Genomic DNA, 27051 nt, shown 5'->3' on the forward strand with positions numbered 1-27051 from the left:
TAATCCTCATTTTAGCCCTCTGAGTCTTATTCCCATCTTATACATGAGGAAATTAAGGAACTGGTAACTTAACATTCACAAAAAATGTTCATCACAGCCTATAATAGTAAAATACTACAAAATAAAAGGAGAGAATATAAATTTCCAATGGTAGGCAAATTGCATTAAATTAATTATGGTACATTCATTTGATGCAAGTATTTTAAAAACATTCATTATCACCTTAATGTGTTCTCTTCCATTCCTAGTTTGCTAAAAGTCTCTATCATAAATAGATGTTGAATTTTATTAAATGTTTTTCTATATCTACTGAGATGATCAAATGATTTTATCCTTTCATCTGTTAATTTTAGTTTGCATGAATGGATTTTCTAATGTTAACCTACCTTGCATTGCTGCGATAAAACCAACTTTGTAATGATGTGTTATCTTTTCTATACTTAGCTAGATTTAATTTGCTAAGCTTTAGTCATAAGTGAGATTGGCTCAAAAATTTTTTTCTGTGATTTTTTTTTTTCAGGAATGCTTTTCAAAATAATTGAAATTACTTGCTACTTGAATGTATGGTGGAACTTGACAGTAACACAGTTTGGGCCAGATGTTTTCTTTGAGAAAAGAAGTTTTACTAACTGATGTAGTTTCTGATTTATTTAGGTTTTCTATTTCTTCTTGAGTCAGTTTTGTTACAGTTTCAGTTACATGTACATGTTTTTGTTGAATATATATGCAGGAGGGGAATTTCTGGATCATAAGGAAGGCATATGTTCAGCTTTAGTAGATACTATCAAACCGTTTTCCAAAATGATTGTATCGGTTTAAAAATTTATACTCCAGGAGTGTATGAGGGTTCTAATTAGTTCACATATTTTCCAAAACAAGGTGTTTTCCGTTTTTGTTTGTTTGTTTGTTTTAGTTAAGCTTTTCTGGTGGGTATGTAGTAATATCATATTGTTTAAATTTGCATCTCCCTATAGACTAATGAGGTTAGGCACCACTTTGTATGTGGACCATTTGGGTATCTTGTTTTGTGAGAAGCCCCTTCGGGTCTTAAAAATGTGAAAAAAAAAATTGCGTTGTTTTAAAAATTAAATTACCTTTCTTACTGAGTTGTAGGCATTTTAAATAATATATATTTTAGATATATCCTTGGTAGGAAATATGTGTTACAAATAGCTTCTCTTTTTCCATGGTTTACCTTTTTACTCTTTTTTTAGGAACAGAAATTTATTGTTCTATGAATTTCATATATTACTTTACCTTTACATTTCTATCTATAATATATCTGGAATTGATTTCATTGAACATGGTGTGAAGTACACCATGTAAAGTGTTAATTTTTTTATGTGAAGATCCAGTTGATTAAGCACCATTCTTTTGCCATGGCACTATGTATCTATTTTGATTAGGATTACTGAGGGATGATGAACACATAGTAAAATTCATTCTCTTAAAATAAATGGTTCGATAAATTTTGAAAAATGTAATCGTTTTACCTCACAATCAAGAGGTAGAATGTATCTAACACCTGCAAGTGTGCACCTTTGTAGTAAATCTACTCCCTCTACCTCTAGCCTGTGACAACCACAAGCTGGATTTGTCTCTATGGTTTCCCTTTTTTCCAGAATGTGTAAATGGCATCATATAGTATGCAGCCTTGGTTTCAGATTTTTTTCACTTGGCATATTGGTTTTTTTTTGAGATCCTTTCATGCTGTCATAAGTATCAGTGGCTTATTCCTTTTATTATTGAGTAGAAGAATTCCATGGAATAATATACCACAAGTTTATCCATTTACCAAATGAGGAACATTTGGGTTGTTTACCATATTTAGCTACTAGGAATACAGCTGCTACAAACATTCATAATGTTTTTGTGAGGCCTTTGTGTGAACATACGTTTTCCTTTCTCTTGGGTAAATTACTAGGAGTGGGATTATTGTATCATATGGAAAGTATAGCAAGTATATGTTAAACATTATTCTAAAATATCCCCAAACTGTTTACAAAATGACTGTGCCATTTTACATTCTAATCAGCAATATATGAATGTTTTAGTTGCTCCATAGCTTCTCTAGCACTTGGTATTATCACTCTTTGTAATTTTAACAATTGGAGTATATAGTATTATCTCATCATGGCTTTAATTCTCATTTCCCTAATGATATTGTGCTACTTTGCCATCTGCAAATCTTCTTTGGTGAAGTGTCTCTTCAAATCATTCATCCATTTAAAAGATAATTTGTCTTAATGGTATGTAGCTACTTGGAATATATTCTGGATACAAATGCTTTATTAAATATGTGCTTTGCAAATAGCTTTTCTGAGTTCCTAGTTTTTTTTTTAAGTTCTAAAAGTATTTAAAGAGTAGAAAGTTTTTCATTTTGGTGAATTTCAATTTATCAATTTTTAAAAATGGAAGAGTAGTTTTAAGTACTATTTAGGAAATCTTTGCTAAAACGAACGATGCAAAGATTTTCCTAGAAATTTTAAAGCTTTAAGCTTTATATTTAGTTATGTGATCCATTTTCAGGCAATTTTTATGTCTTTTGTGAGGTCAGGATCAAGAATAACTTTTTATATGGATGTCCAAATTTTCCAGCACCACATATTGAAAAAATTACCCTTTTCCCATTTTAATTACTTTACATCTCTATCTTTGTCTCCCCTCTTTGCTACTCTAATTATATGCATATTGGACAATTCCATACTGTTTGACAACTCTTGCATGATCTTTTTGTTAATAAATATTCTTTCTCTTTGGATTTCAGTTTGGATAATTTCTATTAGTCTATCTTTAAGTTTATTTGTTTTCTATAGCTTCCCTCTCTCATATAAGATTCTTCATCTTGTCTTGCATTTTCTCTCTCTTTTCCATGAGAGCCTTTAGCATATTAATCATAGCTATTTTAAAGTCTCTGATTGTTCTAATATCTGGCCATCTCTCTTTCTAGCTCTGTTGATTGCTTTATCTTGACAACGAGTTAAGGAATTTTCTTTCCTTTTTTTTTTTTTTTTTGCTTTTTTGAGTGTCTTGTAATTTTGATTGCATGTGGGACAGTGTTTGTAGGAGAGCAGTGGATAACAAAGTAAATGATATTGCTATTGTACCCAGATTGGATATACTTTTTCTTCTGTAAGATTGTTGGTATGAAGGTTGAATCAATCTTGTTAGTCATTAACAAGACTGGTAGTTAGTATTGAGTTTGGGTGGAGTTCAATTTGTGATTGCTGTAGTTACTTTCAGTGTACTAGACTCTAAAGTTCTCTAGTGGTTGACTGCAGTGACCTTATGCTTGGCTTGCCAGAGGGTTTTTCTCCATGTCTAAGCTCCACCCTTAGCTTTCAGCAGACTTTTCACCCTTGCTTTACAAAGGTGACCTCTCTCTCCATGTTTGTGCTCTTTTCCTAGCAGTAGATTGCTCTTGTTCATTGTGCTGGGCAGAGCTGTGGAGGTGGTGGTGAGTTCTCAGTTCACGTGGATCAGCCCCAGTCTTAGGTAGGCCTTTTGTTTCTGGGCCTTGGGACTGCAGCTTTGTTAGTGTTCCTGCTCTTCTTCAAGGCAGCCAAGCTTTGCCTTGTATCTGTGGAGTGTTTTGTGTGGGAGAGAGTTTCTTGCCCTTCCTTCAATGGTAACAGACCTCTTGTTTGTGTTAGTGCAGGATCCTGGACCTGCAAGTTTCTTTTCCTTCCCTTAGGGCAGATGGCAGGCTTTTGCTTGTACCCCTTCCCAAGAATCAGTGGATCTTTGCTTGGGCCTTGGGGCTAGGAAGGTGTTTTGCTTCTCTACCAGTTGTTGAAAGCTTTTGCTTAATGTGAAATGAAGTTTGGGAAGTGGATGGAATTTCCTGCCTGTGCTCTACTAAAAGGAGAACTCCCCAATCTCCAGCCGTACCCTTTTTCTTTTAAATGAGCATTCATTGTAGAGTCCTGGCAAAAAGCTTGAGGGAGACCTGGGGCTCATCTCATGTTTCTGAGGCTCCCAGTGATACTGTCATACTAGCCCACACTTGCCCTTTAGAAATTCATTAACATTTTAGCTGTTTTCTTATTCCTGTGTTCATGATGGCTGCCTCTTCCTACTGTGCCCTGCCAAAGGGGACAGTGTGTGTGACCCCTTCCATCTTGGAAGGACATGTCACTCTTGGTAAACTTAGTTCACTTGGTTGCCTTGTGTCCTTAGCTCTCTAATGGGCTCAATACAAGCATGATTTTGTTGATGGCGAAGCTTTTCTTGTTGTTAGGATGAGAGTGATGTTCTCCCTGGTTTTCTGTATCTTACTTGGTTGTAGAACTGTGTTGCAACTATTTAAGAGTCACTGGTTTGAAGAAAAATTTTGGTTGTAAATACAGTTGCCATTCAAAAATGAATGGAAACTGAATCAAAAGAAGGCAATAAAACTACAGTCTAAAACTTAATAGGAAAATTGAGAGGACTTAAATTTTATTCTTTTCTTGGGTTGGCTGTGTTTGGCAGTTTTCTTTGTTCCTTCTCAGGAAATACATGGCTACAATGGCAGGAATATCGCAATAGAACAGCTTTATTCTGAGGTCTGTGGTAAAGGAGAGGAAGATTGGCTTCTCCCTGCCATAAATACCTTCAAGACAGGGTGATGAGAAAGGGAGAAAAATGAAAAAAATCCAAAAATGAGACAGTAGAATGGGCATTCTGGGGAAGTTTACAGATTCTCAGAAGAGGGGTATACAATTAAAGATCCTAAAGAAGGACTGCTGATGTCTATGGGGTCAAGAACTGCATCATTCTAATTCCAGAACTTACTGATATCCTAGCCATCTCGGGAGCATCACCTCAAGTTTCAGCTTCAATATATTAACCATCTACATCCCTGCTATTGCTATTCCAAGGGTGGTCCAGGGGCCAGCATCATCTGCACGCACTGAGATCTTGTTAGAAATGGAAAATCACAGGTTCCATCTCAGACCTGATGAATCAGAATCTGCATTGCAACAAGATCCCTGAAAGATTCTTGTGAACTAGAATGTTTAGGATGTGTACTAGATGTGGTGTTTTACATAATCATGGTTTCTATGTTTTTTGTAGTCGACTTCGTATTTGAGATTAAAATCTTTCAAAGTCAAAATATTGTGAAGGTAACTCTACTGTAAGAATAATCTGGGGTTATAGTGCACAGAATTAAGGCATTTAAATGCATTTTCTAGTTAAATTATCAGTTTAATTATTGATACACTTATTTAAAACTTATTATTTTTCAACATTGTTTTTGAGCTTTGTGGTCCTAGCATTTAAAAACGTTAACTCTTTTTTGTAGCAGGGATTTTTCTGGTGCTTTCTCTCATAAAGAGGTTTTTTTTTTTTTAGACCTATTGCTATGATCCAAACATTTTTATAACCCCCAGAATTCATATGTTGAAACCCAACCCCTAAAGAGATGGTTTTAAGAGGTGAGAGTCTTTGGGAGGTAATTGGATTATGAAAATGGAGCCCTCATGAATGGAATTAATGCCATAATAAAAGAAACTGGTGGGAATTTTGCCCCTTCCATCATCTGAAGATATAGCAAGAAGGCACCATCTATAAATCAGGAAGAGGACCCTCACCAGATGGTGAATCTGCTGGCACTTGAATCTGAGACTTTCCAGCCTCCAGAACTGTGAGCAATAAATGTTGCTTATAAGCCACAAAATCTATGGTATTTTATTATAGCAGCCCAAATGGACAGAGACCCCCATGAAGCCTGCTTCCTAGGGCAATCCTGTCCTCTCCATATTGGTTTTAACTTAAGAAGCAGGTTCCTGCATAAAGTTGGTATTGATGCTTCAAAAACCTGGCCCACAGGGTTGTAGCAAGGACCTGTTCCTCTGACAAGGTTCTTGCCAAGAGCTCTCAACTTTTTAATCTTCCCAACTTTGAGTATCTTGTTATTCAGTGAAAGGGGTGTGCTGCCAAAATTCTAGTTTTTCAACTCTTGGTAAAGGTTAATTTTACATTTATCCAAATTCTTAAGCTGTTCTCTTTCCTTTAATTCCATAGAAAATGCTAGCTGTGATTTCTTGATTATAGCACCTGCTTTTCTTTTGCCTTTCCTTTTGTTTTTGGACTCAAGTATTTTAAGCTCATTCCTTTCCCTGCTTAGGAAGAGGCATGAAGTCAAAACATTCTGGCAACATCATTAATTTTTTTAACTTATCTTGTTCAGTTTGGGACCGTTACCTATGTGTTCTAAGCAGGGAGCCAGAGGAGGGCACAAGACCGTGCCACCCCGTGGAGTCATCCCAGGTAAAGAACTGTTCTGGTTGCCCTGGTCAGTGAATTCTGCCGTAGTCTCAATGATCACCCTTAGCTTCAAAGGAGGCTGAGAAATGTATCTTGAAGTTGGGCATGTTCTTTCTGCAAAAGCAACTGTGGTTTGGCTTGCTATGGATGGAGAACTAAATGCAGACATCAGACCAACGGGGAGCTAAGTATTAGTAGTAGGACCAGTGCTGCTATATTGGAGAATGAGCTTAAATTATAAACAGATTCATCTATAATGAAGCCTCCTATTACTTTGATTGCTAAAATCTTTCATGGAAAAGAGAAATACATGCTGCTGAGATCACAGGGATGTACCTAGCCCACCATGCACTTACCCACTCTCAGTCTCAGCAATTCAGTTCACTCTCTTGAGGAAGCATGGAGGGATATAGTGAGGTGGAAGAACCATCTTCTAGTAGTTTCAAGAAGATAAACAGTTTTGTGTGCCCAGGGAGGAATGCTGAAAAGTAGAGAATGCTTTTTCTTCTAACAGTTATGTATCTATATGTGTGGGGGTATGTATACGTGTGTGTGTGTGTGTGTGTGTGTGTGTGTGTGTGTGAGAGAGAGAGAGAGAGAGAGACAGAGAGAGCGAGAGTGCAGGCATATGTGTGTATGTATAAAAATACCTGACTTTTACATTATTACATATTGTGGCAACTGTGTTATATTAGCTGCTTTATATGTTTTTTCAACTCCTGCTATTAATGACCTCGCAGTGTGGTGATCTACTGTGGAAGCTGAGAAAAGGGAAAATTCATGTGTGTTTTGCAGTCGTGAAGCCCTTTTAAAGGAGATGGGCATGAACTGCTTATAGATCTTAAAGAATGAGTAGACTTGTTTCAGGTAAAGAAAAAGGGTGACTCAGGGTAAAGAAACAGCAAGGAGCACAGCCACTAGGCCTTCAGCTGCTTCAGAAGCTCACTGCAAGATTCACCATCAGAACCATCTGCACTGCTTCACAAGAAACAAACCAAGCACATGCAGATGACGGGGCAGTAGCTCCTGTGATTACACATCCTGCTACTCCCCACACTAGAGGGTTTGAGGCAGGTGCTCTTCGTGTGTAGCAGGCTCTGGCCTCTCCTTGTGTCCTTGTCATCTTCGACTCCTGAGGTAATGCTGATTTGAAAATGCTTAGCAACTAGCCCGGCTCCCTACCCGAGGCTCAGCCCAGGAGTTGGAGTTGACAGCTAATTGTCGCCACTGATTGCTTTGCTGACAGTGCTCTGTGGCTATTTTGGTTTTTCTTGAGAGTTCCTTAATTAGAGAAAATGACATCGTGTGCTGTCCAATCAGTAGCTTGTTAGATATTATTACATTTGTAGGAGAATCAGGCAACGTTCGGGCTTGTTCCTGCCAAGCTGGTATTAGGCTCATGACCTGCAGCACAGTTTGCTTGGCAAAACAGCAGTGCCCACACAGCTGAGACTAGTTTGTCACTGACTCAAGGGAAGAGCATTCTGCATTCCCAGTGTGGACTCAAAGTACCAGGACTCCCTCGGGGCAATGTAGCTTTGCCCATTGAAACTTCACACCTCACAGTAGCCATTACCTTGACTTTCTTCTCTCTGAAGTGAGATATTTCAGGATTCCTTTGATATTTGCCTTTCTGACTGACATGGAAAGACCCTTTTGTTTTTCCATGGGAGAGATACAAATATGACCTGAAGATGAGTTTCCATTTGGTCAAACTTTAAATGTGGTTTCTCATACAGTATAGTAAGAGCTCAGTATACTGCTTTACCTAACAGGAAGGATGATCTTAAATTAGAAAATATTTTGAGTTATAAAATAAGTGAAGAGTTTTACAACTCTAAAATCCACAGAATAACTTTTACAAGCTGATTTTTAGGTGTAGTCTCTTCTGAGGCTATGTTTTGGAATTATTTTGGAATAGCACATACCTACTTTATTTATTTACACATAAACTAGGAAGGAAAGTTTGATATGTAAGATTGTGAAATGAGTACGAACCCTATTAGTTCCTTATTTCTGGCATTAATTCATTGCATCAAAGATATATTGAGCCTTCAGGGGGTACCCTGGGGCTTAACAAAGAAGTATGAGACACAGTTTCTGTCCTCAAGAAACTTATATCCTAACTGGGAAGTTAACATTCTTAAATGAGACCTCATGATTTCCTTGAAGGGATCCATAAGGTTGCATAGCTTTTCTCCTGGAGTTATCAGTGATGGAACAGAGAGTAAAGAGTGCAGGACTGATCCAGGGTTGAAAAGATAAGAGGATAAGAATATTGAGGATCTATGGAGTGTTCATAAGCTTCACAGATTGGGCACAGAAAGGAGGAATACCAAGGTGTATCTGTGTCTGTGTCGGCGGAGTAGGGGTTGAACAAAAAGATAGAGAAAGTGGTTAACGCATATGGTGGATGGGTAGAAGCTGAAGAGGACGCCATACGGTCAAGAGAGAAATGGAGAGTGGGTAAGGGTCAAGAGAGATCAAACAATGTCTCTTGTCCATGTTTCCTGTGGGTCTATCTTTGCCTTCTCAAACACATGGTAAAAAAGGGACCAGACATGACATTTCTCTTGTGTATTTTTCCCTGAAGAAAAATTCACGGCTCATTCATGGGATCTGTGAAGATCATTTGGTTGAAATTATCAACTTTCTTGTACATATATAGAAATGATTAAGATGCTCATTTGTTTGTGTGTATGGTGACCTCCAAAGTGTTTCCTGATGCAATCTTATATGGTATAAACACGCATACACAATGATGACGAAGAGAAAGTCCCCATCACCTGATAATTGTTCATTACTTTCAAGTAAAGGGAAATTATTATCTCTAGAGGATGTCAGAGAGACCCACACGCTGGAGGTGATTTGTCTTACCAGCAAGGCCAGAATTTCTGTTCCTTCCCACAGGCTGACAGCTCTCCTTTTACTCTTCCTGGGTTTTCAGGCTAAGTGCATTTGAAGGCCCCGTAAACAACATAAACTTCTTTCTGATCCTGTTACTGTTTCCCTGCTCAACACTCAGCTTATTCTCATGTTTATATTTAACCAGTGTAATCCTCGCGAAAGACTTTTACAGTTGAAGTCACAGCAAAAACTAGAGAATAAAATTTTGATTAAAAAACTAAATTTAAAAAGCTCAGACTTTATGATGTCAGAATTACTCTGTATTCTTGGATAGTGTATAATTGCTGGTCCCTGGGCGCCACACCTGTTGGAGGTAGCAACTATTTGGGGCCAGTGGCAAGGGTGGTAAAGGTATTTACCAAGACAGTTGTAGGTTAAAAAAAAAAAGGCAGATTTATTAGAGAAAGTATGAAAATAAATCGCAAGGATGCAATGGGCAGCATGCAGAGAAGGGAGTGTCTACAAAGAGGCAGAGGTTGGAGGGAAGTTTTATAGCATCTTCATTAGCTGTTTCTCAGAAAAATTGGTCAATGCTCTCCTCACAGTGGGGCCCTCCCCAGTGTGGGGTCCCTTCCTCATCAATGCTTACTTACCTCATCAGGACTCCACAACACTCACTGTAAGTCCCTTGCTATAATGTCTAATATTCATCTTGGCTGTCCAAGTGCTGCCCAGTACCGTCGGACACACTGGAGCCTTACAGTTGTCTGTGCCTCTGAAGGGAATGTGTCTCATGTCCAGCTCAAACATACCAGCAGTGCCTATTATAAGAGCTTCATTTCTCAGGTAGCATTTTAAAATTCCTTAAGCTATATCCCAGACATGAAAGACTTGACCTGAATCATGTGGTTACCATGGCATCTAAAGAGAACCTTTAGAAGCGTATCGATTTTTCCAGACAGAAAGATGGTAAATTGCTCCAATAGAACATTTTCTACCTTGCAGGCTGAGAATAAAAACTATATTTATCTGAAATAGCAAATCTGATCTTCAAAACTTCTCTCAAGCATTATCCTTTATGGGCTATTTGCTGAAAACTGCTTACCAGTTTTTATGCTCCAGCACTGACTTGTAGCAGCTTTTCTTTCATCTCTGACCTGGAAGCTTCTTTTCAAATAAAATAAAAATATGAAGGACCCCAACTAAGAAATCCCTTCAAATTTCAGAGAAGAGTCTAACTACCCTTATTCAGGGAGACTGAAGCAAAAATAAGTCTACCCTTAACAAAACGGCAGATCCACCTTCTGCACAGGCAACCCCTCCCCTTCTGACACACTGCTTGGATGTTAAGCTAATTTTCAGTAATTGCTAACTCTAAAGCAACAGAGCTTAAGTCTTTGAAAGGACTCGTTTTCATACAATCTTATTATCTGAAATTTGTGCTTAATAGAAAGGTCATTTGACCACCAGCTTTTTGCCTTAGAGTTAGTAGGCAGGGACTAAGCCGTTAATTTCTATTGCTTGACATTTCTATAACACTTGGCAGTATTCAAAACACTTTTATATCTGTTGTTATTTGAGCCACAATACAGTAACAATGCCGTGAGGCAGAGACAGATATTTTTTTAAATTACCCCCTTCACTTTTTTTCTGGATTCGGGGAATTAGCAGGCACCAGGGATTGGAACTGTGCTACCATAGTAGGGTGGTCCATCTTCTCTGAGTATCACTGGAATTTCTTTTTTTTTTAATTGCATTTTAGGTTTTGGGGTACATATGCAGAACGTGCAAGATAGTTGCATAGGTACACATGTGGCAGTGTGATTTGCTGCCTTCCTCCCCTTCACCCACATCTGGCATTTCTCCCCATGCTATTCCTCCCCAACTTGCCCCTACTGCTGTCCCTCCCCTATTCCCCCCAGTAGACCCCAGTGTGTAGTGCTCCCCTCCCTGTGTCCATGTGTTCTCATTGTTCATCACCCACCTATGAGTGAGAACATGAGGTGTTTGATTTTCTATTCTTGTGTCAGTTTGCTGAGAATGATGGTTTCCAGATTCATCCATGCCCCTGCAAAGGACATGAACTCATCATTTTTGATTGCTGCATAATATTCCATGTTGTATATATGCCACGTTTTCCCAGTCCAGTCTATCATCAATGGGCGTTTTGGTTGGTTCCAGGTCTTTGCTATTGTAAACAGTGCTGCAATGAACATTCGTATGCATGTGTCCTTATAGTAGAATGATTTATAGTCCTTTGGATATATACCCAGTAGTGGGATTGCTGGGTCAAATGGAATTTCTATTTCTAGGTCCTTGAGGAATCACCACACTGTTTTCCACAATGGTTGAACTAATTTATACTCCCACCAACAGTGTAAAAGTGTTCCTATTTCTCCACATCCTCTCCAGCATCTGTTGTCTCCAGATTTTTTGATGATCGCCATTCTAACTGGTGTGAGATGGTATCTCAATGTGGTTTTGATTTGCATTTCTCTGATGACCAGTGATGATGAGCATTTTTTCATACGTTTGTTGGCCTCATGTATGTCTTCTTTTGTAAAGTGTCTGTTCATATCCTTTGCCCACTTTCGAATGGGCTTGTTTGTTTTTTTTTCTTGTAAATCTGTTTGAGTTCTTTGTAAATTCTGGATATCAGCCCTTTGTCAGATGGGTAAACTGCAACAATTTTTTTCCCAATCTGTTGGTTGCTGATTCACCCTAATGACTGTTTCTTTTGCCGTGCAGAAGCTGTGGAGTTTGATTAGGTCCCATTTGTCTATTTTGGCTTTTGTTGCCAATGCTTTTGGTGTTTTGGTCATGAAGTCCTTACCTACTCCTATGTCCTGAATGGTTTTGCCTAGATTTTCTTCTACGGTTTTTATGGTGCCGGGTCTTATGTTTAAGTCTTTAATCCATCTGGAGTTAATTTTAGTGTAAGGTGTCAGGAAGGGGTCCAGTTTCTGCTTTCTGCACATGGCTAGCCAGTTTTCCCAACATCATTTTTTAAACAGTTTTCCCAACATCATTTTTTCCCCATTGCTTGTTTTTGTCAGGTTTATCCAAGATTGTATGGTTGTAGATATGTTATGTTGCCTCCGATGCCTCTGTTCTGTTCCATTGGTCTATATCTCTGTTTTGGTACCAGTACCATGCTGTTTTGATTACTGTAAACTTGTAGTATAGTTTGAAGTCCAGTATTGTGATGCCTCCTGCTGTGTTCTTTTTGCTTAGAATTGACTTGGCTATGTGGGCTCTCTTTTGGTTCCATATGAAGTTTAAGGTGGTTTTTTCCAGTTCTGTGAAGAAGGTCATTGGTAGCTTGATGGGGATAGCATTGAATCTGTAAATTACTTTGGGCAGTATGGCCATTTTCACTATATTGGTTCTTCCTAACCATGAACATGGAATGTTTCTCCATCTGTTTGTGTCCTCTCTTATTTCATTGAGCAGTGGTTTGTAGTTTTCCTTGAAGAGGTCCCTTACATTCCTTGTGAGTTGTATTCCTAGGTATTTTATTCTCTTTGTAGCAATTGTGAATGGCAGTTCGTTCTTGATTTGGCTCTCTTTAAGTCTGCTATTGGTGTATAGGAATGCTTGTGATTTTTGCACATTGATTTTTTTATATCCTGAGACTTTGCTGAAGTTGCTTATCAGTTTCAGAAGTTTTTGGGCTGAGACGATGGGGTCTTCTAGATATACTATCATGTCGTCTGCAAATAGAGACAATTTGGCTTCCACCTTTCCTATTTGAATACCCTTTATTTCTTTTTCTTGCCTGATTGCTCTGGCTAGAACTTCCAGTACTATATTGAATAGAAGTGGTGAGAGAGGGCATCCTTGTCTAGTGCCAGATTTCAAAGGGAATGCTTCCAGTATTTGCCCATTCAGTATGATATTGGCTGTTGGTTTGTCATAAATAGCTTTTATTATTTTGAGATATGTTCCATCAATACCAAGTTTATTGAGGGTTTTTAGCATAAAGTGCTGTTGAATTTTGTCAAATGCCTTCTCTGCATCAATTGAGATAATCATGTGGTTTTTGTTTTTGGTTCTGTTTATGTGGTGAATTACGTTTATAGACTTGCGTATGTTGAACCAGCCTTGCATCCCTGGGATGAATCCTACTTGATGGATACGCTTTTTGATGTGCGGTTGCAATCAGCTTGCCAGTATTTTATTGAAGATTTTTGCATCTATGTTCAGCATGGATATTGGCCTGAAGTTTTCTTTGCTTGTTGAGTCTCTGCCTGGTTTTGGTATTAGGATGATGTTGGTCTTGTAAAATGATTTGGGAAGGATTCCCTCTTTTTGGATTATTTGGAATAGTTTCAGGAGGAATGGTAACAGTTCCTCTTTGTGTGTCTGGTAGAATTTGGCTGTGAACCCATCTGGACCTGGGCTTTTTGTGTGTGGTAGGCTCTTAATTGCTGCCTCAACTTCCGATCTTGTTCTTGGTCTATTCATAGTTTTGACTTCTTCCTGGTTTAGGGTTGGGAGGACACAAGAGTCCAGGAATTTATCCATTTCTTCCAGGTTTACTAGTTTATGTGCATAGAGTTGTTTGTAATATTCTCTGATGATGGTTTGAATTTCTGTGGAATCTGTGGTAATTTCCCCTCTATCATGTTTTATTGCATGTATTTGGTTATTCTCTCTCTGGCTAGTGGTCTGTCTATTTTGTTGATCTTTTCAAAAAACCAGCTCTTGGATTTATTGATTTTTTGAAGGGTTTTTCGTGTCTCTATCTCCTTCAGTTCTGCTCTGATCTTAGTTATTTCTTGTCTTCTGCTAAGTTTTGAGTTATTTTGATCTTGGTCCTCTAGCTCTTTCAATTTTGATGATAGGGTGTCAATTTTGGATCTTTCCATTCTTCTCAGGTGGGCACTTATTGCTATATATTTTCCTCTAGAGACTGCTTTAAATGTGTCCCAGAGATTCTGGTATGTTGTGTCGTTGTTCTCATTGGTTTCAAAGAACTTCTTTATTTCTGCCTTCATTTCATTGTTTATCCAGTCAACATTCAAGAGCCAGTTGTTCAGTTTCCATGAAGCTGTGTGGTTCTGAGTTAGTTTCTGAATTCTGAGTTGTAACTTGATTGCACTGTGGTCTGAGAGACTGTTTGTTATGATTTCCATTCTTTTGCATTTGCTGAGGAGTGCTTTACTTCCAATTATGTGGTCAATTTTAGAGTAGGTGTGATGTGGTGCTGAGAAGAATGTATATCCTGTGGATTTGGGGTGGAGAGTTCTGTAAATGTCTATCAGGTTTGCTTGTTCCAGGTCTGAGTTCGAGTCCTGGATATCCTTGTTAATTTTCTGTCTGGTTGATCTGTCTAATATTGACAGTGGAGTGTTAAAGTCTCCCACTATTATTGTGTGGGAGTCTAAGTCTCTTTGTAAGTCATTAAGAACTTGCCTTATGTATTTGGGTGCTCCTGTATTGGGTCCATATATATTTAGGATCGTTAGCTCTTCTTGTTGTATCGATCCTTTTACCATTATGCAATGGCCTTCTTTGTCTCTTTGGATCTTTGTTGCTTTATAGTCTATTTCATCAGAGATGAGAATTGCAACTCCTGCTTTCTTTTGCTCTCCATTTGCTTGGTAAATCTTTCTCCATCCCTTTATTTTGAGCCTTTGTGTATCCTTGCATGTGAGATGGGTTTCCTGGATACAGCATTCTGATGGATTTTGGCTTTTTATCCAATTTGCCAGTCTGTGTCTTTTGATTGGTGCATTTAGCCCATTTACATTTAGGGTTAATATTGTTATGTGTGAATTTGATACTGCCATTTCGATTCTAGCTGGCTGTTTAGCTCGTTAGTTGATGCAGATTTTTCATTTTGTTGATGCTCTTTAGCATTTGGTATGTTTTTGGAGTGGCTGGTACTGGTTTACCTTTCTATGTGTAGTGCCTCTTTCAGGAGCTCTTGTAAAGCAGGCCTGGTGGTGACAAACTCTCTGAGTACTTGCTTGTTCGCAAAGGATTTCATTTTTCCTTCACTTATGAAGCTTAGTTTGGCTGGATATGAAATTCTTGGTGGAAAGTTCTTTCTTTAAAGATGTTGAATATTTGCCCCTACTCTCTTCTGGCTTGTAGAGTTTCTGCCAAGATATCTGCTGTGAGTCTGATGGGCTTCCCTTTGTAGGTAACCTGACCTTTCTCTCTGGCTGCCCGTAGCATTTTCATCTTCATTTCAATCCTGGTGAATCTGATGAGTATGTGCCTTGGGGTTGCTCTTCTTGAGCAATATCTTTGTGGTGTTCTCTGTATTTCCTGGATTTGAATATTGGCCTGCCTTGCTATGTTGGGGAAATTTTCCTGGATAATATCCTGAAGAGTGTTTTCCAGCTGGGATTTGTTCTCTTCTTCACCTATCATATGTAGGTTAGGTCTCTTCACATAGTCCCACATTTCTTGGTTACTTTGTTCCTTCCTTTTTGTGCTTTTTTCTCTAATCTTGCATTCTCCTTTGATTTCGTTGAGTTGATCTTCAATCTCTGATATCCTTTCTTCTGCTCAGTCAATTCAGCTATTGAAACTTGTGCATGCTTCACGAAGTTCTCGTGTTGTGCTTTTCAGCTCCATCAATTCACTCATATTCCCCTCTAAGTTGTCCATTCTTGTTATCATTTCATCAAATCTTTTTTCAAGGTTCTTAGTTTCTTTGCGTTGAGTTAGAACGTGTTCTTTTAGCTCACGGAAGTTTCTCATTACCCACCTTCTAACGTCTGATTCTGTCATTTTATCACACTCATTCTCCATCCAGCTTTGTTCCTCTGCTGGTGAGGAGTTGTGATCCCTTCTAGGAGGTGAGAAGTTCTGGTTTCAGGTGTTTTCCTCCTTTTTGCGCTTGCTTCTTCCCATCTTTGTGGGTTTATCCACCTGTCGTCTGTGTAGTTGGTGATTTTCAGATTGGGTCTCTGAGTGGATGTCTTGATTGTTGATGATGAAGTTATTTCTATTTCTTAGTTTTCCTTCTACCAGTCAGGCCCCTCTGCTGTAGGACTGCTGACGTCCACTCCAGGCCCTGCTTGCCTGGGGGTCACCTGCAGCAGCTGCAGAACAGTAAGGGTTGCTGCCAGTTTTTTCTTCTGCTATCTTTGTCCCAGAATGATGCCTGCCAAATGTCAGTCTGATCAGTCCTTTATGAGGTGACTTTTGGATATACGGGGGTCAGGGAGCTGCTTGAGGAGACAGTCTGTTCTTTATAGGAGCTCAATTGCTGAGCTGTGAGCTCTATTGTTCATTCAGAGCTGCTAGGAAGGTATGTTTAAGTCTGCTGCAGCAGAACTCATAAACCCCCTTTTTTTCCCCAGGTGCTCTGTCCTGGGGGTTTAGGGCTTTATTTATGGTATCCGTTGTGTTGCTGCTTTTTTTTTTTCCAGTTGTTCTGCCCAGCAAGGGGGCAGCCTAGTCACTGCCTGTAGAGGTTTTGCTGAGCCTCTGCTGTGGGTTCTGCCCTGCTGCTGGCTCTGCCCTGCTGCCATGTGTATTTCCCTGCAGTCCTGTTTATGTGGGTGTGGTTAGAACTGCCACGGCAATGTTGGCCCACCTCTGCAATGGTGGGCTCTCTCTGTTATGACAAATTGCCTCTGCAACTGCAGGATGCATCAGCAATGGCAGACTACCTCCCTAGGGGTGGAGTACCTCAGTAATGGCGGATGCCCCTCCCCCACAGAGCTGGGCTGTCCCGGTTTTAGCTGTGCTTGCCGTGAAACTCTCAACCCCGAGCATTTCCAATTGCTGTTTGTTTGTTTTTGTGGGCATGGGACCCACCGAGCCTGATCACCTGGCTCCCTGCCTCAGAGCCCTTTTTTCTTAAGTTGAATGGTTGACTCTCTCCCAGGTGTTCCAGTCGCCTGCTGAAAGGGCACCAGGATCTGTGTGATTTCCCGTGCGGTGACCCACTGCACCTGCTGAAACAATGTGGCTTCCCGGGAATCTCCTGGGCTGCTATATGTTTCAGTCCCCTTTAATCAGATGAATGGGCTAATCTGCCTTCCCGGATCTCGAATTGCCAGTTTAACAGGGCAATCAGACCAGTGTATTTTGTATGGAGTCAGCGGCGCTGGCCGAAACAGCCATGCCTTATCGCTGGAATTTCTAATCGCGATGGTCGTCCCCTCCCTAGAGGAGCTGGACTCCCTCAGGTAGAGAGACCTGCAGAACTTAGCCAAGGGTCTGGGTCTCTGGGCAAAACCTGAGGGCAGACAAGTTGTTAAAAGCCTTGAAAGGCCACAGTAATTGTGAGAAAAGAAAAGGAAATGAGAATCAGGATGAAAGTCAAAATTATGCATAAGACAAAGATACAGATCAGCAGCCAGGAAGAAGCTGAGAGAGCCAATTGGCCATGCCACCAAAACAAGGAGAAGGCGCAAGACTGTCCATGTGGACCCTGACTCCCAGCACGATCATTCAGAGATAAAAATAGGTGATCCCACAGAATTCCAGAATCATGAAAAGCAGGAAAGCCAGGATCTCAGAGCTACTGCAAAAGTTTCTTCTCCAGATGAGCACCAAGGAGAATGCTGTTTCTTCAGGAAAACTTTGAATAAATGGTAACAAAGATTCAAAGATACCTTCAGAAAGAAAGAAATCTCTCTATACAGATTAAGTTACCCAAACCTGGAAAAAATAAAAGAACTGCAATCACCACTCCAAACTTTAAGAAGCTTCATGAAGCTCATTTTAAGGAAATGGAGTCCATTGATCAATATATTAAGAGGAAAAAGAAACATTTTGAAGAACACAATTCCATGAGTGAACTGAAGCAGCAGCCCATCAATAAGGGAGGAGTCGTGACTCCAGTACCGCCAAAAGGAAGACTCTCTGAGTTCTACTCCCGTCAGCCAATGACGCTTGCAAGGCCAGTCTTCTGGCCCTGCAAGTCAGAGTACCTTGGGTCTGAAAGGGTCACTCAAGGGCTCTGCTATCTCTGCAGCTGAAACAGGTGTCAGGTTTTCAGCTGCTACTAAAGATAATGAGCATAAGTGTCTACTGACCAAGACTCCAGCCAGAAGGTGCACATGTGACCATGTCTGGAAATACCCCAAAAGGTGAGGCTATGCCCGGGACACAAATAAAAGACCACCAAGAGGAATTCTGCTGCTATTACCCCATTCAAGTTGACAACTGAGGCAATGCTTGATCTTAAAGCAAGTTTGTCTCGTCCCCTCAACTATGAAGCACGCAAAGGAAAGCTAAAACCATGGGGGGCAATCTAAAGAAAAGAATTGTCTGAATGGGCATGCCAACAGAATTAACTTCCACAAGGAAACTTAAAAAGAACCCCGTCTCCAGACAAAGGAAGAGCAACAGAAAAAACATGAGCAAGAACCAAAGGAGAAGAAAACAACGGTTTTGCGAGTGTGAAGGGGCCTCATTTTGGCTGAAGATTAGTAATTTTTAACATCTTGTAAATAATCCTGTATTAGATTAACGTCAAAGAACTGTGTCAGAAGGGGAGAGGCTGCCTGCGCAGAAAGGCAAAAATTGTGTGATTGCTCCTCCTCCTCGCATTTCTCCTACTGCCCTAGTCCCGCCTTGGCCATGAGGGAGATCGCGCTCACACAAACCGGACAGTGCGGGAACCAGATCGGCGCAGAGTTCTGGGAGGTGATCTCTGGTGAACATGGCATCGACTCTGCTGGAACCTACCATGGGGACAGTGACCTGCAGCTGGAGCGCATCAATGTGTATAACTAGCTGCCAAAAGGTAAATGCTATTGTCTGGCAGAAGACTGCAGTTCTGTTCATACTAGAACCAGCAGGGGGAACTTGACATTAAAAATCTAGGACCAGAATCTCAGGATGGGTCTCATTAGAAAACTGAGTTGTACAGGGTTAGCAATTCATGAAAAACAAAAACCATCCCAAAGAATTTGAGCTTTGAGGTGATAACATCTTTTCAGAGGTCATAGCACATGAAGTGCAGCCAGGGAAATGGAACCATGTTCACGGCCAGCTTCTGCAGGTCAGCATTCAGCTGGCCTGGAAAGTGCAGGCACCAGGTGATTCAGGTGACCGTAGGTGGGTGTGGTCAGTTTTAAGGTCCTGGAACAGATGTTATAGAGTGCTTCATTATCGACGCAGAACATCTCGCCTGCATTTTCTATGAGCTGGTGGAGGGAGCGGGTGGCATTGTAGGGCTCCACTACCGTGTCTGACACCTTGGGCGAGGGCGGGACGCTGAATGTGTTTATAATCCTGTCGATACTCCCCCCGAATTTTGCCCATGAGAAGGGTTACCCATCCCAGACCCTGTCCCCCCACCCAGGGAGTGGCTCAGCTGGAAACCCTGCAGGCAATCACAGCTGTCAGCCTCTTTTCTCACAACGTCCATCACTGACTCCATCAGCTCTGCGCCTTCTGTGTAGTACCATTGCCCCAGTTGTTCCTGGCTCCACACTGACCAAAGATGAAGTTGTCTGGTCTGAAGATCTGCCGAAAGGGCCCTGAGCGCACAGAGTCCATGGTGCCCGGCTCCAGATCCACGAGCATAGCGCGGGCCATATACCTGCCACCGCTGGCCTCCTTGCAGTACACATTGATGTGCTCCAGCTGCAGGTCACTGTCCCCGTGGTAGGCTCCAGCAGAGTCGATGCCATGTTCATCAGAGATCACCTCCCAGAACTTTGCGCCGATCTAGTTCCTGCACTGTCCGGTTTGTGTGAGCGTGATCTCCCTCATGGCCAAGGCAGGACTAGGGCAGTAGGAGAAACGCGAGGAGGAGGAGCAATCACACAATTTTTGCCTTTCTGAGCAGGCAGACTCTCCCCTTCTGACACAGTTCTTTGACGTTAATCTAATTTTCATTAATTGCTAACTCTAAAGCAACAGAGCTTAAATCTTTGAAAGGACTGCTTTTCATACAATCTTATTGTCTGAAATTTGTGCTTAATAGAAAGGTCATTGGACCACCAGCTTTTTGCCTTAGAGTTAGTAGGCAGGGACTGTCTAAATCGTTAATTTCTAGTGCTTGACATTTCTATAACACTTGGCAGTATTCAATACACTTTTATAACTGTCAATGGAGTAACAGCGTCCTGAGGCAGAGAGACAGATACTTTTTAAAATTACCCCCTTCACTTTTTTTTTTTTTTAAATTAGGGGATTGAAGGTGTAAGAGAAGCAAAACTTTTCCTCTTCCCTTTTAGGTTTTTTTTTGTGTGTGTGTGGGGAGAGGGGTGGTGGCTGGGCCTGGGTATTAAGATAAACAGGAAAAACCCAAATTTATTTCATACAAGTTTTATGTGGCATGGGGGCCCTTAGAAGGAAATGAAGACCCAAAGAAGCTGTTAGAATCAGTTTCTTCTACACTGAATTGCACAAAGAGTAGTAAATTGTGAAGCGGTGTCAAGGCAAAGGGCCTTGGTTAGGGTAGTTAATTGGGTAAAGAAACTACTAGGAAAATATGGGTGAGTTTATCAAGGTTTGTTTGTACAGATTTTTCTCGGCCTCAACTTTTTTTCCTTGATGTTAAGAATGTTGCTTTCCTTCTGGTACAGGGAGGACATTTTTCCACATGGAAATTTTATCTCCTACTTTTAAGAAACGGAAGGTCAGAGCGATCTTGCACGTGCTGCTTTTTTTTTTTTCTGTCTTTAATTCAGAATAGAGAATATGCCAGAGCAGCATATTTTGGAGTGGCACATTCTTAATTATTTTAGAGTTTGTGTCTCCTAAAATCACTTCTTTCTAGGAGCAGACCTGGAACTAGCACCTGTTTCTGTCCCTAAGGGTTGCTCAGTCATGATGGGCCAAGTATGAGGATGGGAACAGAGAGCTCTGTTTGGGAATTGTCTACTTGCTTGTCTGTCTTCTTGATTTGACTTTCAGCTCCTTGAAGGAGGAGGTTCTTTTATTTATCGTTGGATCCTCAGTGACTAGAATATGGCCGGCACATAATAGGTGCTCAGTTAACATGGTTAAGAAACAAGTCATAATGATGTCAACATTTTCACCTCTGCCTATCCCACCTTTCACCCATGCCAAAGGCATAGAAAATGTTGAACGGAAGAATTGTATCTACAATAAATAGGCCAAAATATGGGCACAGACGGGGAAGCATAGGTTGTCAATTTGCCAGAAGCACTGGGTGAAGGACACTGAGCTGAGCTGTTGAAAAGCACAGAAGAAACTGAGAATCTAGCTCCTTTCTTCGGGGAGCTCAAAGTATACTCGGAGAAACAGAACACCTACCATGAAAACGATGAGGAAAGTCACTCTCAGTCTGTTTGGTTGGCCCTACCTTCTTGGAAACTCTTGGGGGAGGGTGTGGACATGCACTGCAAACAAACCTTAATCTCAGAGGGAGAAGGAACTGGAAGAACTCTACTCTCATTTTCTTTGGTTCTATAATTACCTGCAGCTACATACAAGTGTTTCTATGCATGAAACTAAATTCAGCAACTGGTCGACGGTTGAATCATTCTAATTAACTGGAATAGGTGAACTTTGACACAGCTTCATTTGGCATTTTTCTTTAAATAGTCAAGTAGTCATGCCATAATTTAGCATCAGTAAACAATTGTTTCCATCCTCAGCCCTACCAGAACTAATATTTTCCAAGTCCTGTACAGCTGTACCTCTCAAGGTTCAGTCCTCAAGCCATGTACTTACGTATCAACCTGTGAAATTTGGATTCAGGGCACCTGAGAATCTGCTTCCTTTTCCCTTAGTAAACACTTTATTTTGGAATAATTTTATATTTACAGAAATATTGCAAATGTTGCAATAAATCTTGCAAATATACTACAAAGAGTTCCTGTATTTCCTTCATCCAGCTTTTTCTGTTAACTTCTTATAGACCAAAATAACTTGTCAAAATTAATAAATTAACATTGGTATAATAAATACGAACTAAGCTACAGACTATTCAGATTTCACCAATTTTTCCACTCCTTCCCTTTTTCTGTTTAATCCGGGCTATCACATTGTATTTAATCCTCGTATCTCCTTAGTGTCCTTGGATCTGTGATAGTTTTTTAGCCTTTCCTTGAATCTGCATTTTAATAAGCTCTCCCGGTGGTTCTTACACACTAGAAGTGAACACCATTGCTCTTCCAAAGCCACGGCACACCTCACAGGTGCTGAGAAGGGGGAACCTTCCCTGGCCTGAGTGGTGCTTTGTGCTCTTCATCCCAAGTCATGCCCATGTCATTGGGGGATCCGGCAGGACACATAAGGCATGCTCTGGAGAGAAGTTGACAAATGGAACACAGCACTATTTACAGAAGTGTAGACAGAAATAAGCGAAGAAATAAGGGTTGTTAAGGCAACCAGGAACTATTTACAGTGAAAAGCTTTGATTTAGTTTGGGAAGGGGGAAGAAGAGTTGGGGCCACCCAGTGGGAGCAGGAGTCAGAGATGTACCATTGGAGAACCAGCCTTTGCCAGAATCCCCGGGCTCTGAAGTATGGAGGAGTGAAGGAGGACAGACCCTGGACTTACCTCCTTTATCTTAGATCGCCTACTGTTGCCTCCTGTTGGTGGAACTCAACAAGAAGCAGAGGGCAGGGAATGGGCCATACTGTGCCTGTGCATAGAGGGGAGAGAAGGGCGGAGAATTGATGTGGAGACTAGATCCAGGGAGGAGTTGAAGTGACAAGAACCAGAATTGTTTTAAAGTAGAATGCAGTAGAGATAGCCTGGCTAGTTAATTGTGCCTGGATTAAAACTTGTGCTCTGTTTATTAATTTATAGCTACTATGTTATCAGGGATCCACTGCTTAACTTTTTTAAAAAGTGAGAGATCCAATAAAAACATGATGTGTAGCCTTCGAAACTATACAGTTGCAAATTCAACAAATATCCTTTTAGTGAGTTTATGATATGATGAAAAACCATAGCTTCCAGCTACATAAGTAAATATCCAAACTGAAGAAAAGAAGTACCATCTGAGATACAGTCTTAGAATTGATAATGGATTTTGAGAGTGACATATACTACCTTGTAAGGTTTGGATAAGACAGTGCTTTTTTTTTCTATTAACTCTCCAGTTTTTGAAAGGAGAGATGATTACCCTTTCTGCACTATAGTGAATCAAATTCTGAACTAAATGGAGAACTAAAGAAAAAGAGTCAGAAAATGTTTTTCAATTTTTTTTTTGTAATTGCAAAGGAATAGGCTTGAATAGAAAAGAGCTCATATTATTTTGTTTTTAGAGAATAATAGTCTACTTTTATTTAAAAAATTTTTCATATATATAGCTGCTTTTATTTCAGTAGATTTTTGGGGAACAGGTAGCGTTTGGTTACATGAATAAGTTCTTTGATGGTGATTTCTGAGATTTTGGCACACCCATCACCCAAGCAGTATACACTGTACCCAGCATGGAGTCTTTTATTCCCCCTCCTACCCTTTCACCCGAGTCCCCAAAGTCCATGGTATCATACCTTTGCACCGTCATAGCTTAGCTCTCACTTATGCATGAGAACGTATGATGTTTGATTTTCCATTTTTGAGTTACTTTACTTGGAATAATGGTCTCCAATTCCATCCAGGTTGCTGCAAATGCCATTATTTCATTCCTTCTTAATGGTTGAGTAGTATTCCATAGTATACATCTATATGTATTCACATATACATATATGTATATGTGTGGGTGTGTATATATATATATATATATATATATATATATATATATATACACACACACACACCATATATACACACACCACAATTTCTTTATCCACTCATTGATTGGTGGACATTTGGGCTGATCCCATGTGTTTGCAATTGTGAAGCGTGCTGCTATAAACATGTGTGCTAGTGTCTTTTTTGTACAAGGACTTCTAAAGAGCTCATTATTCAAGCATCCATGGGACTTAAGTGGAATCACTAGTCTTTAGAGCTGGACTTTCTTGGGCATTTTTTTTTATGCTGAGTGTGAGTGGGTATGCTATTTTCCCCCTCATTTCAAACCAGGAGTTGAAGTTAGAAAAGAGGAATATTATCTATACTTAGCATTTTTTGTCATTAAGTTTGACATTAAATACACTGTTTGCTAAAAGAGAAGGCTAGTGGAAGTTCGTTTTACTCATGCATATTTTTCTTAGGTATGGGTCTTTTGTGTTTGCTCATTTTCAGCCAGGAAAGGGATACCTTTAACTTTATTTTAAAGAGTGGTTACACTGGGGTCTTGGCTGGAAACAGAATTTTCCTCTGCGGGGTTTGAATGAAGAGAATCTAATGAAGGGACTGTTGCAGACCCCTGGGGAGGATTATAGTGATGAATAGAGGGTGATCTGGCTCCCAAAAACCAGCAGCAGTGGGAAGCCATCACCATCCTTGGGTCCTGGAAACAAGAGGAGCAAATCGTGGAGTCTCATGAGGGTTGTAGTCATGGTGGAAGGGCCAGTGAGGAGACGCTGGAGCTGCGAAGGGACATGCTCATTGTGGGATACTGCAGTGAGGGGAAGACAGTAGGAAAAACAGCACCCCATCACACTCCTCCCCTTCGTCAAACCCAACAGAAGCCGGGGGGCATGGCAGTGTAGATGACATTGGGACAGTGAGAGGTGGAGTATGGCTGGAGGAAGTGTGGGGAGAGATGGGCAATACCAGCAAAATGGCCCATTGCAATTAAGCCCCCAAATTATTTCTTGTGACATTAGGTTTTCAGGAAATGAAAAGTAGACGCATTAAATTAACGAGTAATCATCCATTTTTTTTTAAAGGAGTCAGTTTTGTTTTAAAATGACTTGCTGCTCTCCTAGCCTGTTCTTAAGTTTTAGTGCATAAAGACCCGTTTCTCTGAGTTTTCTTAGCTTCACTATGTGGAGAGAAAGGTGTTGACCTTTAAGAATGTGGAGCCTGGCCTGGCCAACATGGTGAAACCCCGTCTCTACTAAAAATACAAAAGTTAGCTGGGCGTGGTGGCACACGCCTGTAATCCCAGCTACTCAGGAGGCTGAGGCAGGAGAATTGCTTGAACCTGGGAGGTGGAGGTTTCAGTGAGCCAATATCATGCCACTGCACTCCAACCTGGGCAACAGAGCAAGACTCCATCTCAAAAAAGAAAGGAAGAAAAAAGAATGTGGTGTCTGCATTTGACCTCAAGGAGCCTGGAGGGATGGCACAGCTGTTATTGGTTGCCCCAAATGGCATTTTCACAGTTAAAAATGGCTGTCATTACCTGAATCCTCTTATTGTCTTAATGAGTTATTTCTGTTGGAGCTAAATGTAATTACTAAATAATCATTTCCAGTTGTTCGTTGATTAGTTGTGCATAAATTATTTAATGAAAATAGACTTAGATGACCCAGTGGTAGGAAGACCAATTTCTGGGAAAAACATCCACTGTAGCCTCTCACACCCCCAGTTGTAGTTGATTGGAAAACAAAAGCAAAGCAACAAAATGATCTTAAATGCTCTTGGCGACTTTAACCAAACCTGGTCCCAGGATCATTTAAGAACTTGTGCTGCGCGGCTCACAGAAACAGAGCTGAAAACAGACCAGTTGCGGCAGTTTCAGTGGGGCGACCTGCAAATGTTTTCTTTAGCGGGGAGTTTTCAGTGAGCAATAAAACGGTATGCCCAGATTACATTCCTGGGAAAAGACATTCGTGTTTGATTTTCCTTTTCCCGGTGGACTACCTCTCTGAAGTGCTTGGCATCAAGTCTTCAAACACGATACAGTGAAAGCGTCTCAGTCTCTTATCTGCTGTGCTGTTTTCGTCTTCTTTAACCCTTTTCTTCCCCTATTTGTGATGGATTCTTGGGCAAAGCTACCTTCATCTGAAGGGCCCCAGAAAAAAATAAATAGAAGCATGCTCTTGAAAAATTTTCTTTATGTATTTATATTGTTCATTCATTTACACTGTGTCCTTTGCGTCCTAGCCCGGAACAATGTCTGGCCTGGCTTCATCCTCAGTCATATTGGCTGCTCTCTCTATATCACAAAATGTTAAGTGAAAACGTCAAAAAGTGGTCATAAGCTATTTGCTTCAGTGGCTAATTGGCTTAATAAAGTTTGAGAGTCTTTGACTCTCAGAGCTTAAATGAGCTTAATTGAAATTTTGAGCAAAGCTTAAAAAGCCAGATTTCGCCATCATGCCTTGTGAAAGGAGTGTCATGACTTTGAATAGCTGGAATCTGTAAGCTGCTCATAGTTAGTGACTCTAAGTAGATACCGAGGCCTGTCTTGCTCTTGCTGATCTGACCTGTGCAGTGTTCCAGCCTGCAGGTAGGGTGAATGCAATGCCACGCTCGCTTGTGCTTTAACCTACGAACCTGAAGCCCGTGACAAGGGGGGTTAGCACTGATGTCAAGATAATCTCTGTCCTTTGCAGCTATTCTTGTCTGTGACGGGATTATTTTCCAAATCACTGTGGTTGTAACGTTGATGCCTCTTTAACTCTGTTGCCTGCCATAGTCCCTGGAGGTCAGTTAGTTGCCATGGTTGTCTCTTCTAGCTCTGAAAGATAGATCCATTTCCTTTTCCACTGTAAGTTTCATAGGCAAGGACCTTCTTTCTGTCCTGACTTACCGAGACAACCCCCAACAAGTCTGCCTGCTCCTAGCATTCTGTTCCTCTTGCCACAGTAGGCTTCTTAGACCTAGATCATATTTATTGGGATCTGCCTCTGCTTAAAAACTCTCAGCCATTTGTTACTTACAGAGTAAAATCCCTGTCAGTCACCAATGAAGACATTATTTTGTGAGCAACTGCTATGGGCAAGATCCAATGCTCGGTACCGTAGGAACCCAGATCATGTCCACTTGCTTATTCACCTTGTGTCCTCGATTAGTTTATAATTTCCTGTAGGCCAGGAATTGTACTTGATGTGTAGAAGTGCCCAGCAACAGGACTGGCTTTTCATCAGCATTCTTGATTACGTAGCTTCAGTTGATGATAGCTCATTAAGGTCTACAGCTTGGAAAATTATGTACATAGTCCTCTCAAGGCTGTTAGATGTGACTCCTAATGTTTTTGAAACTGTC

The 27051-nt window shown here is 40.6% G+C and overlaps 1 protein-coding gene and 2 pseudogenes across 15 annotated transcripts in view; 2 read left to right on the forward strand and 1 right to left on the reverse strand.

Moving 5' to 3' along the window:
* NCALD (neurocalcin delta) overlaps positions 1-27051 on the forward strand; it is a 471461-nt gene that overhangs the window by 114003 nt on the left and 330407 nt on the right. The window lies entirely within an intron of this gene.
* On the forward strand, positions 16941-18622 carry LOC144579785 (nucleolar and spindle-associated protein 1 pseudogene; annotated as a pseudogene).
* Positions 19013-19794, reverse strand: LOC144579691 (tubulin beta-8 chain pseudogene; annotated as a pseudogene).

This window comes from Callithrix jacchus, chromosome 16 (genome assembly GCF_049354715.1).
Source record: "Callithrix jacchus isolate 240 chromosome 16, calJac240_pri, whole genome shotgun sequence".
NCBI lineage: Eukaryota > Metazoa > Chordata > Mammalia > Primates > Cebidae > Callithrix > Callithrix jacchus.